The sequence below is a fragment of the Vigna umbellata genome, chromosome 8 (assembly GCF_029865625.1).
Source record: "Vigna umbellata cultivar VRB3 chromosome 8, Vumbellata_1.0, whole genome shotgun sequence".
Taxonomy (NCBI): Eukaryota; Viridiplantae; Streptophyta; class Magnoliopsida; order Fabales; family Fabaceae; genus Vigna; species Vigna umbellata.
This window is the reverse complement of record NC_142172.1, coordinates 30878220-30895039: the sequence shown is the minus strand read 5'-3', so window position 1 is coordinate 30895039 and position 16820 is coordinate 30878220.

Below are 16820 nucleotides of genomic sequence, written 5' to 3'. Positions count from 1 at the left end.
CGATTTTTTTTAAGTGTTTCTCACTCTTTCTCCCCTTCTCTCTCTTCCTTCCATCTTCCACCCAACTTCATCCCTGGTTTCGTTTTTCTGATATTTATTAGCAGTTATGTTAATTTCTTTGGAAAGTTACTGTTTTTAAAAGTATCCTTCTGTTAAAAATCTTTGGATTCCTCTCCCTTCAACTTGAGTGAGTTACGTTTCTTCTACCAACCAACATATCCTAACCAATTGTGTTTACAAATTTCCAAATATCTGCAGGTTCCCTTGAGTGTTACATTAACATGGATATATGCGTCGTTTCTAACAGCTGGGGGAGCATATAACTACAAAGGATGCAATGGGGTTTCCCGATTTTCCATTTCAGGACTTGCATAATCATGGCCGTAGTATCTCTGGTTGCTTCTGTGGATTCAGTAAGTAAATTATTTAAATGCTTGTAAATACAAATATTAGCTGAATGGTACTATGAATCCCACGATTATAAAACTAATGTAATATCCTGTATTTTCCATGAGAACATAATCAGAAACTAAAATTGTGAGTAAGTGAATGACAAGTTGGTTTTGCAGGTTGGAACTTATCATTCTGCATCTCTGCGAGTCAATTTGAGGCCTCCAACTCCAGGAGTGGTGAGTCAAGGAATTGCATTGGAGGGTTTGTGTAGTATATTGGCTGGTCTTTGGGGTTCGGGAACTGGCTCGACCACCTTGACAGAAAACATTCACACAATTGACACAACAAAAGTGGCAAGTCGGAGGGTGGTGGAACTTGGAGCAGCTTTCATGATTCTCTTTTCCTTTATGGGTAAAGCAACAAAGCATTGATATGCAGACTCAAAAAGATGTAACCAGGGATGAAGTTGGGTGGAAGATGGAAGGAAGAGAGAAGGGGAGAAAGAGTGAGAAACACTTAAAAAAAATCGTGTGTCAGTCTACCGTTAGCCACGTCAGTACATATTTAACGGTGTTAGTTTTCCAGGACTAAAACCAAAGTTTCGAAAAGATTGAGGACCAAATCGTACCTTACTTTGAAAGAGGGACGAAAACCAGAAACGGCCAATAGTTTAGGGACTAAAAACATATTTAACCCTAGAGTATATCATTGAGTTTTAACTTTCTTTTATCAGTATAATCTCGGTCCTATAACTTGAATACTTTTTTAGAAGTACCTGGCAGTCTATTAACATCCCCCTACCAATATAATGATTGTTATTGTTATGTTAGTCATGTATACACAAGTTTTTTTTTTCTTTTTCTTTCTTTTCTTTTTTATTTTTACAAGTCACATGATTTTTCTCTCTTTCTCTAATTTTATAATTTTAAAATTTTATAATTTTGATACAAAATAACTTTATAATTATATAATTATATAAATTTATAATTTTACAATTTTATAGTTTTATTGGTTTATAATTTTATAGTTTTGTAATTTCGTAATTTTATTATTTTATGATTTTATAATTTCCTAATTTTATAATTTCAAAATTTTATAATTTTATAATTTTTGTAAGAACCTAAAAATTTAAGTATTAGAGTTGATAGATGTTTTAAAATAATGAGACCGAGTATTTTAGTTTTAAAATAATTCAATAATATAGATATAATTTTTTAAACTCGTTTCATTACTTAAAACACAAATCACCTATCTCTCTTTTATCTAAGAAATATAACTCCTTGATCATCTATTTGACGATCAGGAAGTGCTTGGGAAATCATGACTGAGTAATCTTCATTTCTATCCGATCAGTTTCTGGTATAGAGCAAATAAGTTTCGACTTCTTCTTCCTTTTTCTCTTAGTTTGGACGAGTGACATTGTCTCGTTGGCGAGGTATGATTGTGGCTAGGCGAGAGACTTATGGTAGCAACTCTTAATTTCTCTCCAATATTCCATTTTCCTGTAAAATAACAAAAAATTACATCTATCTATAAAGACTATATACAAATCTTACATCTTTTCATAGAATTTAACACAAAAACACATGATATAAAGAAAAATAAGGAGTTCTAATAAGTGTGAATAATAGATAATTATCACACTTATCAATTGTCTCTTAATAGAGACTCCATGGGGCACATCTCATATAACTTTTGTTAATGACATATTCCCTAGAGCAGTCCAGTCCTTGAGTAAGTCAACTGTATGATTTTGGCTTGTATCAACCGGTTGTTTTTCCATTTAGATTTCTTGAGACTCCTTGGTTAAATATGCAATCTTATCTAGTTTGTTAATTACTAACTCGGTAATACTAAAGTTGTTATAATTAAGTAGTGTTAATTTGATCGCGTTAACAACAATGTTATCAAATTTGGAGTCGTTGTTGGGGAATACGGTTAATATTAATTTTTTTTTTATATTTTGATTATTATTTATTATCTTTTAGTTAGATTTTTTTAAATTTTTTTTGTTTAATACATTTAAATTTAATTTAGTTTGTTTGTTGTAGTCTTTAGTTAATTTAAATTTGCTAGAAAAGTATTTGCTTTTGTTTATTAAGAATTTCTTTTTAGAAATTTATGAGACTAGTTTAGGAATACTCTGGATAAGAAAGACTTGATATCTAAGTTGTCCATTATGACACACGTCTTTGTCCTATGAGTGAACCCAATAACATCTTAACTTATTTCTTTCTAGAAACCTTTCTCTAAAACAAGAACAGAAATAAAAAACCAACAAGGAAATTTTCAGGTGGACTCGTAGTGCATGACTCGGGCCAAACCCTGGTGAATTCCATCAAATTGACTCAGAGATGGAAAGAAAGTTGCATAAATCACGTAATATGGTGTTCTATTGAGGGAGCATAATCATCATCTAAAGCTAAACCATAAAAACTTTATCACCTCCAATGATAAACATATCCTCTGATCTTTCACCTAAACTTGAAATTGATACAAATAGAATGACATAACATTAAGACAATTAGCTTCACCAAATGTGACTACCCCAAACATGTGCATCCAATACCCATAAGGAGAATGCAAGCTAAAATATGGGTTAATTTACCTTTTACCTTTTACCTAAGATCCATGGATTAGCAGGAGAACATGGCATCTAACTATCTAGCGGTAAATTATTGATGTTTTATGTGTAACTAACATGATGCTTGTTATAGTTAAGTAGTTTTAATTTGATTCTATCAACGATGATGTTATTCGTAGCTAACATGATCTTGACGTATGTGTAGCCAACATGATCTTACCGTATGTGTAGCCAACATGATCTCAACTTATATGTAACAAAGATGATTTCAACCTAGATACTTAGGATTATTTTGAACTGTCATGAACAATTGATTGACATAATCTCATTTATAATGATCAAAGACCACATCGACAACATTGCAATGTAACAGTAAGGATCAACTGTGATTACTGAAGGTTAAGAATTAAAATATATTATCAAGATCATTAAGCAAATTAATTATGGTGATTATCTATATGGTTCAGGCCTAAATAGGTAAGGGTCATAAACTTAATATAAATACCATTGTTCACGAGATAATTAATTATGTGTTCATTATTACAACATATATCATTATGTGACGTACTTTTTGACATGAGCGTTAAAGTGTCTTTTGCAAGCACATCCTCTCTCAGCACGAAACGATACTTAGACTTAGAAGCATATTAAAGGTTAAAGAGAAGAACTTCTTGTGGTCTTTACACCGTGTTTTCGATCATGCAAGAACAATAGTCAAAACTCATCCAACCTCATGATCATCCACTAATTTCATATCGAAGGTTGAAGAGAAGAACTTTTCGTGGTTTTTACAGTGTGTTTTCGATATTGCAAGAATAATAGTCAAAACTCATCCAACCTCATGATCATCCATTAATTTGTTTTGCTATTGGAATGATATGCATTTGATTAACACAAAATTTGAAAAAATGTTAGAAATGTCCATTTATTCTATTGAAGTTGGCTAAGATGGTGTGCATTTGACACTCAAAATCAGTAAAAGTGCGTCAAAGTCTTTAGGAATCATACAAAGGTGAAATTGCCACCATTGACTTTTGGTTTTTTATATATCTTATTACTTATTGAAAACTCCTCGGCAGCAATAGGGTGATAAAAAAAATTAGAAACTTAATAGAATCCTTCAGAATAAAAAGCAAGTGCAGAATAGTGAAAGAATAATAAAGAACAATGACCTACTCAATCTTTATAAGGCTACACCTTTTCGTCTATACATCAAGTGACAATATGTTTTATGTAATTCATGAAAGAAAAAAAAAACCATTAACCCAATAATCTTTTCATTTAATAATGCATGAAAAGTTTCATTTGTGGTGGTCAAATTTTCACGCACTATTAATAAACAATGATCCCTTCAACAATCATCACATAAATTTGCATATAAATGTTTCTAAAAACATCTGGACACAATATACCTTATCACTAACATTATGTTAAGTTACTTCTTTGGCATTACACTCAACTATACAAACAAACCAATAATTTAAAGACTCTTATGAAATCTTTAATCGTTGTCAAAAATATCAATTCAAATAAATTATCTACCTAATTAAATAATACTGCACTAATTTTAAGTTTAAAAGACTAGTGTATTTACTTATACACACAACTTTACAAATTACTATTAATAACCACATTGACCTTTTAATTATCTCTAATATACTTTTTATTATAACAACTTCAATCAGTTAAATATGGCTACGCCGAGACTCTCAACTCTCACTTTATAATATTTATATATCTTACTACATTTAGAATGTGTAAGATATTTAATATTTAATATATCTTTTCAATCAGTTAATTTTTTATTGGATGAAGAAAGCCTCTTTTGAATGATTTAAAGGGTTGAATGTAAGAGAAAAATTTAGAACGGACATGGAGAAGAAGTGCAGTGCAAGGAAAATATTATATAATTGACTGATTGTGGCTGGATAAGGATGTGCATAGACAAATTAAAAAGTTGCATAAATTTTAAGAAACAAATATATAAAATGAGAAAAAAAAACTTAGAGAATAAAATAAAAATATAATGTTAGTACTCAACCGCCCTGGAGAAAGAAATCAAAATCCTTTGAGATCCATAAGGGTGTGTTCGCATGAACGGAATTTACTGTTCATGCGAATTATAGAACGAGGAATTGAAATTTATCTGTGTTCGTATGAGAGGATTAGCGAGGATAAGTGAAGATGGATTTGCGGAATGGATGCAGTTTTGGTCACCCGCGGAAGTGAGAAGATTTGCTCTGATTTAATACACAAAGACTCATATGCCCTGTACGGATATGAAGATGACCAAACGTGGAAGCAGCGAAGAAGTGATAACCGGTTACAGCAGAGTGTAACCGGTTACAAAGTGTAACACAAAAGAGTGGCGTAACCGGTTACAGAAGAATGAAGTTTTGGTGGCAGACGCGTAACCGGTTACGCAAACGCGTAACCGGTTACAGGTTATATATTTTTCAATTTTTTTTATAATTATTTTAATATTATAATTTAAAAAATCTACATCTTAATAAAATTAGGTATATTATATTTTCTAATTTATTAAAAATAAGTTGATTATTTAATTTTTATAATTTTTAAACATTAATTTTATAAATTATTCATAATTTTTTTTTCTTTATAAACATTTTTACAATTAAATATAACATTTATAAATAACATTTTATATTACTTTTATAACTAAGGGCATTTTGGTAATCTTTAATTTCTACCAATTAAACAAATTTTTAAAATCTACCACATCAATCAAATCCTTCACTAATTCTCACAAACTTTACTTCCAAATCCACTCTCAATTAACCACAAATCCACTCAAAAAAACAACAAAAAAATTACCCTCAAATCCACTCAAATTCATTCAAATCATCTTCCCAAAATCATCTCATTCAAATCACTCTAAACGAACAAAGCCTAAATCTTCAGAATTTTTATCAGATCGAAAGACCTAAATATTATTAAACATATAAAATAGATTAAATTGAATTATGTCAATTTTAGTCTCACAAATTTATTCTATATTTTAAATGAAGTTGTTCTTATCCGTCAGATTTCACGTTAGTTCACTTTTAAAAATAATTACTACAATGTAAAAAACTTATATAATTCCATGTTTCTTCCTATCGTATAAATTTTTTTACATTTTTTCCTTTTTCGATTATATAATCCATAAATTATTTTTAAATTTTAGATTACATGATTTAAAATTTATTTTTTTCTCAGAAAATGCCTTATAAATTACATAATCTAAAAATAAAAATGAGTATACAATCATGATACCAAAAATGATTAGCTTCTAAATTGTATAATCCAAAATTTATTTGGTTTCGGAATTGTATAATTTGAAATTTGATTTCCAAATTTTCCAATCTAAAAGACATTTTTGGCTTTCATATTATGCAATCCAAAAATCTTTTCTTTTTTAAAAACAACTTTTTTCAAATTGTACAATACAAGAAGGTAATATCGGATTTCGTTTATATTGGAGTGTAAGAAATATATGATGGTACAAGCAGAAATTGTTTATCCAGCCCAACGTAAAAAAAAATATTAAATTAGGTTGAGTTGAATTTCTGTATTTTTTATGTTAAACCCAATCTAATTTAACTTACGAGTTGAATTAAGATGAGTCAATTGGATTAAAATGTTGAATTTTTTATTTGTTATAAAATATGTAATTTTCAAATATAGTCTACTTAAAACAAAAGGTTTAAACTCTTGGATCGTTCTCGTATTTGTTGGAGAATCTCAAGTGAGTCTTCGTTTTTTCAACTGTCTTAATTGGGTCCATATATTTGCAAAATGTCTCAATTGAGTCCAAATATTTGAAAACTTAAGTCAATTAAGTCATGTCCGTTAAATTTTCATAGACGACATTAAAATGTAATGACGTGATGCACGCTTATGTGAAAGTCTTTTATTATTATGTGAAGTTTTTTTTTAAATTAAGAGTTTTTTGACGTGCCAAAATTTATTATGAGAATAAGGTTTGCTCCTTCTCCTCCACGGTGACCGTTCGACATGCCCTGTTACTGTACGAGTCCTCCTGTTGAGGGAGTGTGCATGGTGGTTGATATTGTTCTTGTTTTGAGGTTGATGAATTTGGGAGTGAAAGCCATGAAAGAAGCTGCCAAAGAATTGGATGTGATCTTAGATGATGGTACACAGTTTTTTTAACGCCGACACTCGATGCCTATGCTGCGGCAAAGGGCTTGTTTCCGATTGGTCGGCCACTTGCGTCGTCCTCTCCTTCATCGTCTCCTGGTAACACTCAATCAAGTTTTGTGAATTGATTGAACATTTTTCTGTTAAAGGATAAAAATTGGTAAAGATTGGAAATTGTTTGATTTTTTTTTTGGGCTTTGGGGCTTAGTCGAATCTTGGAGTGTAAGGGGAAGAGGGAAACGATATGGGAGAGATGAGATTCGTTGACGAGGTCATGGTGGTGTCCGATGATGTAGATGGAGAAGCGTTCGGGTCGCGGCTGTCGATGAATGCGTTGGAAGAGGAGAAGGATGTTGTTTGCGGCGGTGGAAGCAGATGTTGGGGGTTTTGACAGTGTGCATGTTGCTGGACCAGAGCATGAACAACCTGAGGGTCCTTGGTTAGACGCTTAATTTGGTCTTCTACTTCGCGGTGGGGATCACTGGTTTAGGCCCAAATTTGGTCTTTGAGGTGGATAAAGGCTGCGTCAGAGACAATGGCGGTGGTTCCTCCGTCGTAGATTCCTCCATGGTGCCGACCCGATGGTCGATGCCCCGCGAGTAGAGAGAGAAAGAGTCCCAGTCCCAGATGTTGGTGTTTTCGGTGTCAGTGGCGGTGTTAGGGTGGGAGTTGAAAAGGACGATATTGAAGGCGCGTAGGGAGAGCTTGAGGAAGCAGTGAAGATGGTGAACCAATAGCTTTCCAGTACCCAAAAGTTGTGGTTCTACTAGGTCTCCCTCCTCTGGCTTCTCTAGTTGTCTTTGCAAGTTGAGGTTGCTGGTGAGGATGATGGAGGTGCGAAGCTTTGTGGTTGTGGTCATGGAAGCGCGACTTGGAATTTCTGGGTGGCGCGATTCGGTTTTGCGGTGCGACAGTGGTAGCGTCTTCGCGGCGGCTTTCCGGGGCTAGGGTTTTGCAAAGGAGATGACGGCGAGGATGATGAGGCAGTGGCGATTTGGGGTTCGAAGGGTTTTCCAAATTGGGTCTCTGTGATTTTTTTTAGTGCAGGCCATTTTCCTCCTCTTTAGCTCGAACCCTTTTTCTATTTTTTTTAATTGATATTTTTTCAATAAAATATCCACCTCAGCACATTTTAACGTTGTCTGTGAAAACTTAACAGACAGGGTTTAATTGATTTAATTTTTTAAATATTTGGACCCAATTGAGATATTTTGCAAATATATGGACCCAATTGAGACAGTTGAAATATAAGAACTCACTTAAGATTCTCATACAAATACGAGGATCATCCGAGAGTTTAAACCTAAAACAAAAATAACGCATTTTTTTTATACAAAAACTAATTTAAGACTTCAAGTAACATATCAAGTCAAATCATAATAAGTTTTTTCAAATTAATTTTAGAACATGAAAAAAAAACATAATATAATTTATCCAAAAACACAAATATAAAAATGAGTAATGAGATGCCTAATTATCTATACTAAACTCATTACTCAACCTAATATATAAAATCATCATGTTAGTTTGGATTAGTTCGGTTTTTATCTAATTATAAATAAGAATAACTCAATCTAATCAGATGAATATTTAGATCATGGAATAATTTTATCCAATGACCATTCTATTGCTTACATGTTGTAGTTATAACAAGACAAAAGCATTGTATTATAACCTTTGTCTTTATAAATTGAAATGGTGAAGTTGTGTTATGTATGCATGTGTCCATCACCTTATTACACGGAAAACAAGAGAATGAATCACATCAGAAATGACTTTTATTCTTCCTAAGAAATTGCAAGTGGCTAAGCCTGTGTTCGCATGAACAGATTGAACTGTTTATGCGAATTTGAGAGCGACGATTTACCAATGCATGGTTGTTTCTTTGAACTGAAATGAACGGATCATCGAGGACGGATTTGCGGAACGCACTCCGTTTTCATCACTCGCAAAATTGAAGAGATTTGCGTGGATTGTTGATGAAAAGTCGTGTGTGCCCTCCACTTGATACGCAACACAAGGGTGGCGTAACCGGTTACAGGAGAATCGTAACCGGTTACAGGGGTATGAAGCACATGTAATGGGAGGGTGGCGTAACCGGTTACAGAAGCATGTAACCGGTTACAGGAGCATATGAAATTTTGGTGGCACGCGTAACCGGTTACGCAAACGCGTAACCGGTTACAGGTTTTTTTTTATATTTATTATGCAAACTTATTTTTCAGTTTTTTTTATAATTATTTTAATATTATAATTTAAAAAAATCTACATCTTAATAAAATTAGGTATATTATATTTTTTAATTTATTAAAAATAAGTTGATTATTTAATTTTTATAATTTTTAAACATTAATTTTATAAATTATTCATAATTTTTTTTCTTTATAAACATTTTTACAATTAAATATAACATTTATAAATAACATTTTATATTATTTTTATAACTAGGGGCATTTTGGTAATCTTTAATTTCTACCAATTAAACTCATTTTTAAAATCTATCACATCAATCAAATCCTATACTAATTCTCACAAACTTTACTTCCAAAACTACTCTCAATTACCCACAAATCCACTCAAAAAAACAACAAAAAAATTACCCTCAAATCCATTCAAATCCACTCAAATCCATTCAAATCATCTCCCCCAAATCAGCTCTCCCAAATCACTCTAAACGAACAAAGACTAAGGCCCTGTTCTTTTGAGTGGATTTGAGAGGATGAATTTGAGGGGATTTGAGAGGATTTGAAGATATTTTTTTTTTGTCGTTTATTTGAGTGAATTTGAAGGTAAATGAGAGTGAATTTAGAAATAATTTTTTTTAATTTGTCATGTCAATACAATTCTATACTAATTCTCACAAAATTTATTTTCAAATTCACTATCATTTACCTCCAAATTTACTCAAATAAACGACAAAAAAAATTATCTTCAAATCCTCTCAAATCCCCTCAAATCCATAAAAAGAACAGAGCCTAAGTCTCTGCATGAGTCATGGCCATAATTAACTATTAATGATATCAGGTTACTATTTGAGGTCAATATAAGATCAAACTCATGATCTTTATTAATCTTCGTGCATGATCAATACAAGAATTTTAAAAAATTATTAGCATGCTGATTTGATTGATGACAGAAAACAAATAAATAATTTGATAGTTGGTATTTTCTATTCGCCAAATGCCAGTGCAGATAAAGCAATAAATATAAAGAATCTCTTCCATTAAAAAATGAAAATATATAAATATATATGCGCAATTTAGATGACTAAGAGCATGTGAGTTAAATAATTGTGAAATTTGTTTTCTTATTTTCAATCTTCCTCCTTATCGGAGAATGTTCACATCAGTAGTACTAGCATAACCTAATGTCTGGTACAAATAAAGAGAAAATAGAGAGCAGAAGATAAAATAAATAAAATAAAAGTGGGTTGATAAAAAAAATGAAGTTAAATACGTTTTTTTTTCTTAAATTATTATTAAAAATTATTTAGTCTCTATTAAATTATAAACTATTTTATTTCTAAATTTTATAAAAATTACACGATATTTAGTATAGAACATCATTTATAATATGGAAAATACTTTATATAATATTTATCGAGAATAATGTTTTACATAATTTACATAAAATTTAGGAGTGAAATAGTTTATAATTTAATTTTAGAAGAAATTAATTTTTTTATGACAGTTTAGAAATGAAAAAATATTTAATTTATTAAAAAATAAATGAAAAAAATTGAAATAAATAAAACTAATATTTAAAGTACTTAATTTTTAAAATTATATTAATATTGTTATTCATGTTGGTATTTGTTTATTTACTTATTATTTATTATTCTATATTCTTTGTTAAAAAATATCAAATAATAGGTTGAGTTATTTTTCAGGACGAATTGAATACTTATTCTAATTAACATTTGTATATAAAAATATATTCTTTATATTTTACATAAAAAATCGTTGTGCTAACTTTCTATTATGAGAATATTTAAAGGACTAATATTATTATAACATATATAAAGATACAACATATAAAGATACAACAACGACAATTTTTTTTTTTCTGTTGTAAAAGATACAAAGAGAGAAAAATATAAACAACCCGCACCGACTTAACCCATGTGGTAGTTTTACTAAGTTTCGATGGAAAAAAATCTTTAAAAATTTTTTTTTACAATTTTTTATAACAAGTTTTTTTTTACAACTTTTTTATATCAACGTAGATAATGGCTTGTTGATGTGTTTTAAATATACGAACTTATAAAATAATAATATATCATTTATTATAAAAAAATTGTTAAAAAAATTATTTAAATATTACTATCCTTTTATCATTCCCTTAAACTAACTAAATTTGATGTACTATTTGACGTAAAGCTTACATCTACATCTTTTTAACATAAATAAATAAAACACTAGTTTTAAAAACCTTTTTTTTCTTCATTTTCAACGTTTAAATGTTTGGACTATCGTCAGTTATTGCTATATGGTTAAAATACTATAATTATGGAGTAATTAGGAACACAAAAAATTGCAACGATATATGAATAACCTTAATCCAATATCCGTCATCCTAATTTAAATATGCGGATTATTTTATTAAAATAATTTTTTTCTTGAGAAAAATATAATTTATAAATTTAAGAACGAAATTTTAAGTTAAATGGATAGTAAATGTTAGCAAAAATCAAAGATGAAGTTTTGATGATGAACAGATTTGCACAAGTCAAGATTCATAAAGACAAATTGAAGATCTCTGTGCTTTTATAATAATCAAAGTTGATGAAATAGTGCTCAAATATGTATTAGGGTTGATTCTTGTAATTTATATTTGATTTATTTAGTTAATCGATTATTCCTGAGAATAATCAATTAACACTAGCCGTTGGAGGTTTCAGATTTGAAAAACTAGCCGTTGGGGGTTTCAGATTTGAAAAACTAGCCGTTGTACTCATTATTAATCGATTAATATTTATGTTAATCGATTAAATGCGTTAGATGGCTCGTTTTCGAAGAATGGAAGCGTATTAGGCTGAGTCTATAAAATGGCTCACTCTTTATCTCAAAAATAACTCTTCCCTTGTGCAAAAGATCTCTGAACTCTTTGAGAACTCTGTGAGATTGTTGAAGCTAAGGAAACTCTTGTCTGCAAAGTCCTGAAGTGCTACTGCGGTGACAGAGGAATAGCTTGTTCATCCTTGGTGTGTCCGAGGAAGTGCCTGGAAGAGAATCATCCTTCGTGAAGCATTCGAAGGAGGTGGTCATCCTTTGTGAAGATTCAAAGGAAGTGTAAGTTCATCTCTTGTGGTTTCAAGAGAGGTGGTATTTCTAAACTCTTACAAATTGTTTTTCTTTGTGACTAATATTTGTAAGTGTTTTGTGTTAGTGAAAAAGGTTTATCTTGTTTGAGATAAGCGACTGGACGTAGGATCCTAGTGATCTGAACCCGGCCTGTGTAATTTTTCTCTTTCCCTTGCTCTGTCATTTATATTTAATCATTGGCCCAGTAAGAAAAATTAAGAGAAAAATAATAAAAGGCACAATAAAAGTATATAACCAATTCACCCCCTCTTGGTTTGTTCCACGCTAATAATTCCGTTGCAGCGATTCTAACAGTAAATAATTTATTATTTTAAATTTATAATAGTTATATATATATATAAAATAAATTATAATAGAAACTCGTTCTTTTTTATATATTCAAGTTAGGTATTATTATAAATTTTAATCTCTCAATTATGCTAACACTCAAAATTCATTAATTATTTCTTATTACATAAAACATATCATAAAAAATAATTAAATACAAACACATAAGAATCACATCATATCCTTGTAAAGAGAACAATTTTCTTTATACATGTACAAATTCTTTTAAATATTTGGGTAAATGATTTTATTGAAGTTAAATATTTATTAAAGAATTCAAACCAATTGGTTAAAAAACTAGGTTTGGTTTTTATTATAATTGATGAAAATATGTAGAACTGTGAAATAAGTCCCCAGGGATTGGCCCTAACCCACATGGGTTAGGGCCAAAAAAGCCCACAGAACCAAAAAAGTCTTTTATTAAAAAAGCTCACAGGGCTAAATACTCCCAAAGCCCTATAGGTTAGGGCTAGTCCATGGGCCTTTCTTTTTACCAAATTTTTAAAAAGAAACACATCACCTTAATCATTGTTCCATTTACTTTTTATGCCTCAGTGATGTATAGATAATGATTGTTGAGTTAACAGTTTATTACAAAGATAGTATACAACACTTTCTTTTAAATATTTAATAAAAAAATCATATGTTTCTCATTTATCAATTTTGTGATTTAAAAGAACCACAAAAAAGAAAAAAGAAAAAAGAAAAAAGAAAGGAGATAAATGTTTGATTAAATGAATTATGGAAAAAAATAAGGCCAAACATTTATAAAGCATGTGACTTGGAGGATATATATCTCTATCTATCACTATCTCAATCAAAAATAAAAATATATATATATATATATATATATATATATATATATATATATATATATATATATGTGTGTGTGTGTGTTTGAGTTTTTTTTTTAAAAAAAGTTAAAAAGATCATTATTACCATAATTATAAAAATGAATATAAATAATTTTTATTAATTTTATAAATAATTTTTTGTTATAAATAATTATTTTAGTTTATCAAAATAGTAAGTTTTAGAAATAATTAAATAAATAATAATGTTTAATTTACAAAATATTACCAACAGAATGAAATTAATAAGATAATTATTTTAATTAAAATATATATTTAATAAGCTAATTTTAATTTATGAAAAACAAGTATTTTTACTTCTCTATTTTATAGCTATTTATATATATATATATATATATATATATATATATATATATATATATATATATATATATATATATATATATATATATATATATAAGTATTCACATTAGTAAAAGAACATACTAATATAAGAGGTTGTATGAGTAGTTTAGAAATAAGTAAAAATGTAAGAATAAACTGAAAATAATTAATGAAAAATTGATAGATATTAAATTAATTTTTTATAATTAATTAACATATTTCTGGCTGTTTATAAGATTCAAACGTATATTTCCAATTTTTATATGAGCAAGTTTAATTTAAATTAAACCTCATTTTTTTATCTTTCTAATGTGGTTATTAGACCAATTTGGTTCATAAATATTTAATATAATATAATATATAATATATATAATATAATATATATAAGAGAGAATAAAATTACAATAAATTATGTATATATAAATTATATTGTTTCTAAAATTTAATTAAAGTTTTGTAGTGGGGCTAAACCCATTTTAACCCTGACCCTAACCCACTTGAGAGGGGGTTTTGGGAGTTGGAGCTTTTTTCTGACCCCCTACTTAAGGGGCTTCTTAAAATAAGGCTTTTCCAATAATGGGTTGGGGCTGGCCCTGGGGCCATGGGTTAAATTGATACCTCTAAAAATATGGTTTGAAACAAGTAAAACTAATATTTTGCCATGGTTGTTGATATTTGCATATATCAATTAAGTCACATGTTAATGGCTTAAGTAATATTAAAAAATGTCATTTAATGTTATGGTAGAAACTTCCTGTTCAATTATCATACGATGTTGAAGAGATGATATTTAATGCTCAAACACAATGATTGTTTGAGAGATAGAGTGGTTATATATATATATATATATATATATATATATATATATATATATATATATATATATATATATATATTATGGGAACATAATGCTTAAGTGTTAGCTTGTCATTCAAGTTACAAGTCTCATTATATAGACGAAAGTCTCATTGCATAGATGAAAGTCTTAGAAGACTAGTGACTTGAAAGTGGTTGGACGAGACAAGTCTTGATGAACAACTTTTTTTGAGAATTTAAGCTTGTGAGTTTCAGTGATAATATCGATGGGCGAGCTATATGATCGTTGGGAAAATGTGCATTTAGGTACTACTTGTTGAACAAATAGATCTTCTAGTTGAGCGAGATTAAGGAAGTCTAATTCTATTTTCATGTGTTTTCTTTTAGTATGTTCAATGTGTGGTTTTGCATATGTCTAAATGATGGAACTGATTTATGTGTATAATGTTTATTATTAATTGAGGTGATGATTATGGTTGTAGACATGTATGGTGATGGTGTTGAGATTTCAAAGAGAATTTTTTTGTGGTAATGATCTTAGTGTATGCATTGACATATAGGGGGTTAGAAATGAGGTATCTTGAACTCTAATAAATATTCACATTCAAATAGAATAAAATAAGTTATGTGGTGAGAGTCGCAGGATGCCTAGTGACTAAATTGTTGGTCCTAGCGTGAAGGGGACTTACCTTGTAAGTAGTATTATGATAAACCCTTTGTTTATGTTGAAGTCCTATGCCAAAGACATATATCCGAATAATTGAATGTCAATTGTTTGTGTGAATGTTATATAATTTATTATATTTGTATACATGTTTAGTTTATAATTGAAGTAATTTAAATATCTTATGAAAACTCTTTTTTTACATTAGCTTATCATTTTTTCTATGTTGTTTTGTTTGTATTTTTCTTTCATTTGCGGTAATCACCTTATGGGTGTGAGTAGAATGAGTATGTGTTGATGTGTCTCTAATGAAAGATGATGATGATGTGTAGGATTGGGCATAATTAACCTAAGTGTACTAAACTATAGATTATCTATACTATATTATACTATAAAAAATAAAATATTTTTATTAAAAACTAAATTATACTGTTTTGCCGTTCAATTTAAAAAAGACTGAATTTTTCATTAACTCTTTCAAATTGTAAAAACATCCAACGTGACCGAAGCAAACTGTGATTCCACCTGACATCACAAACATACAAGGAAATTACGTGTTCTTGCTTGTTTTATAACACTCAAAACTTAAATAAAATTTAATTGCATAGGTTACATTAAAAAAATTGATGAGATTACCTTAGTCAAATCTATCCATGTATATATTTCAATAATATAATAAGTTTTAGTAAAAATAAATACTTAAATGAAAAATAATAATAAATTAGTATGATGTATAATTATGAAAAGTAGATATACAAATATAAATTAATATAAATGACTAAGTTACATGTTTTATGAAAAAAAAAATCATAACAATTTGTAAATCGTATTAAATGTGTTTTCTTCTTCTTCTTTTTTTCTTAAAACTATTTTGGAATAAGTTTTAAAAATTAATTTAAATTTTTGAAGTATTTTTTTGTTAAACTAACTCTTAAGACTGTTATTTTAAAAATTCAATTTAGGATATTTGTTTATTCAAAATCGCTTTCCAATAAGTGTTATTTAATAAGAAGATAAATAGCTCATTTATTTCAATTATGACAAAAGTGTGTTTTTCTTGTGTGTTTGTTATGTCATATAGAGCTCGAGTTTCCTTTAGTCATCTTTGTATGCTTTTACCATTTGAAGCACTTAACTGAACTTCTAATAGAAAAGTTTAGATTTTTTAAATTGAACCGTAAAATAGTATAATTCAATTATAGTTTTGTTTTTATAATATAATATAATATAGATGATTTATAGTTTAATACAATTAGGTTAATTATGCTCTCCCTAACAACGTAGAATAGTTTTATTCAGTTTATAGTAATTATTCTGTATAGAAACTTTATAAACTCTAAGTCACTCTTAATTGT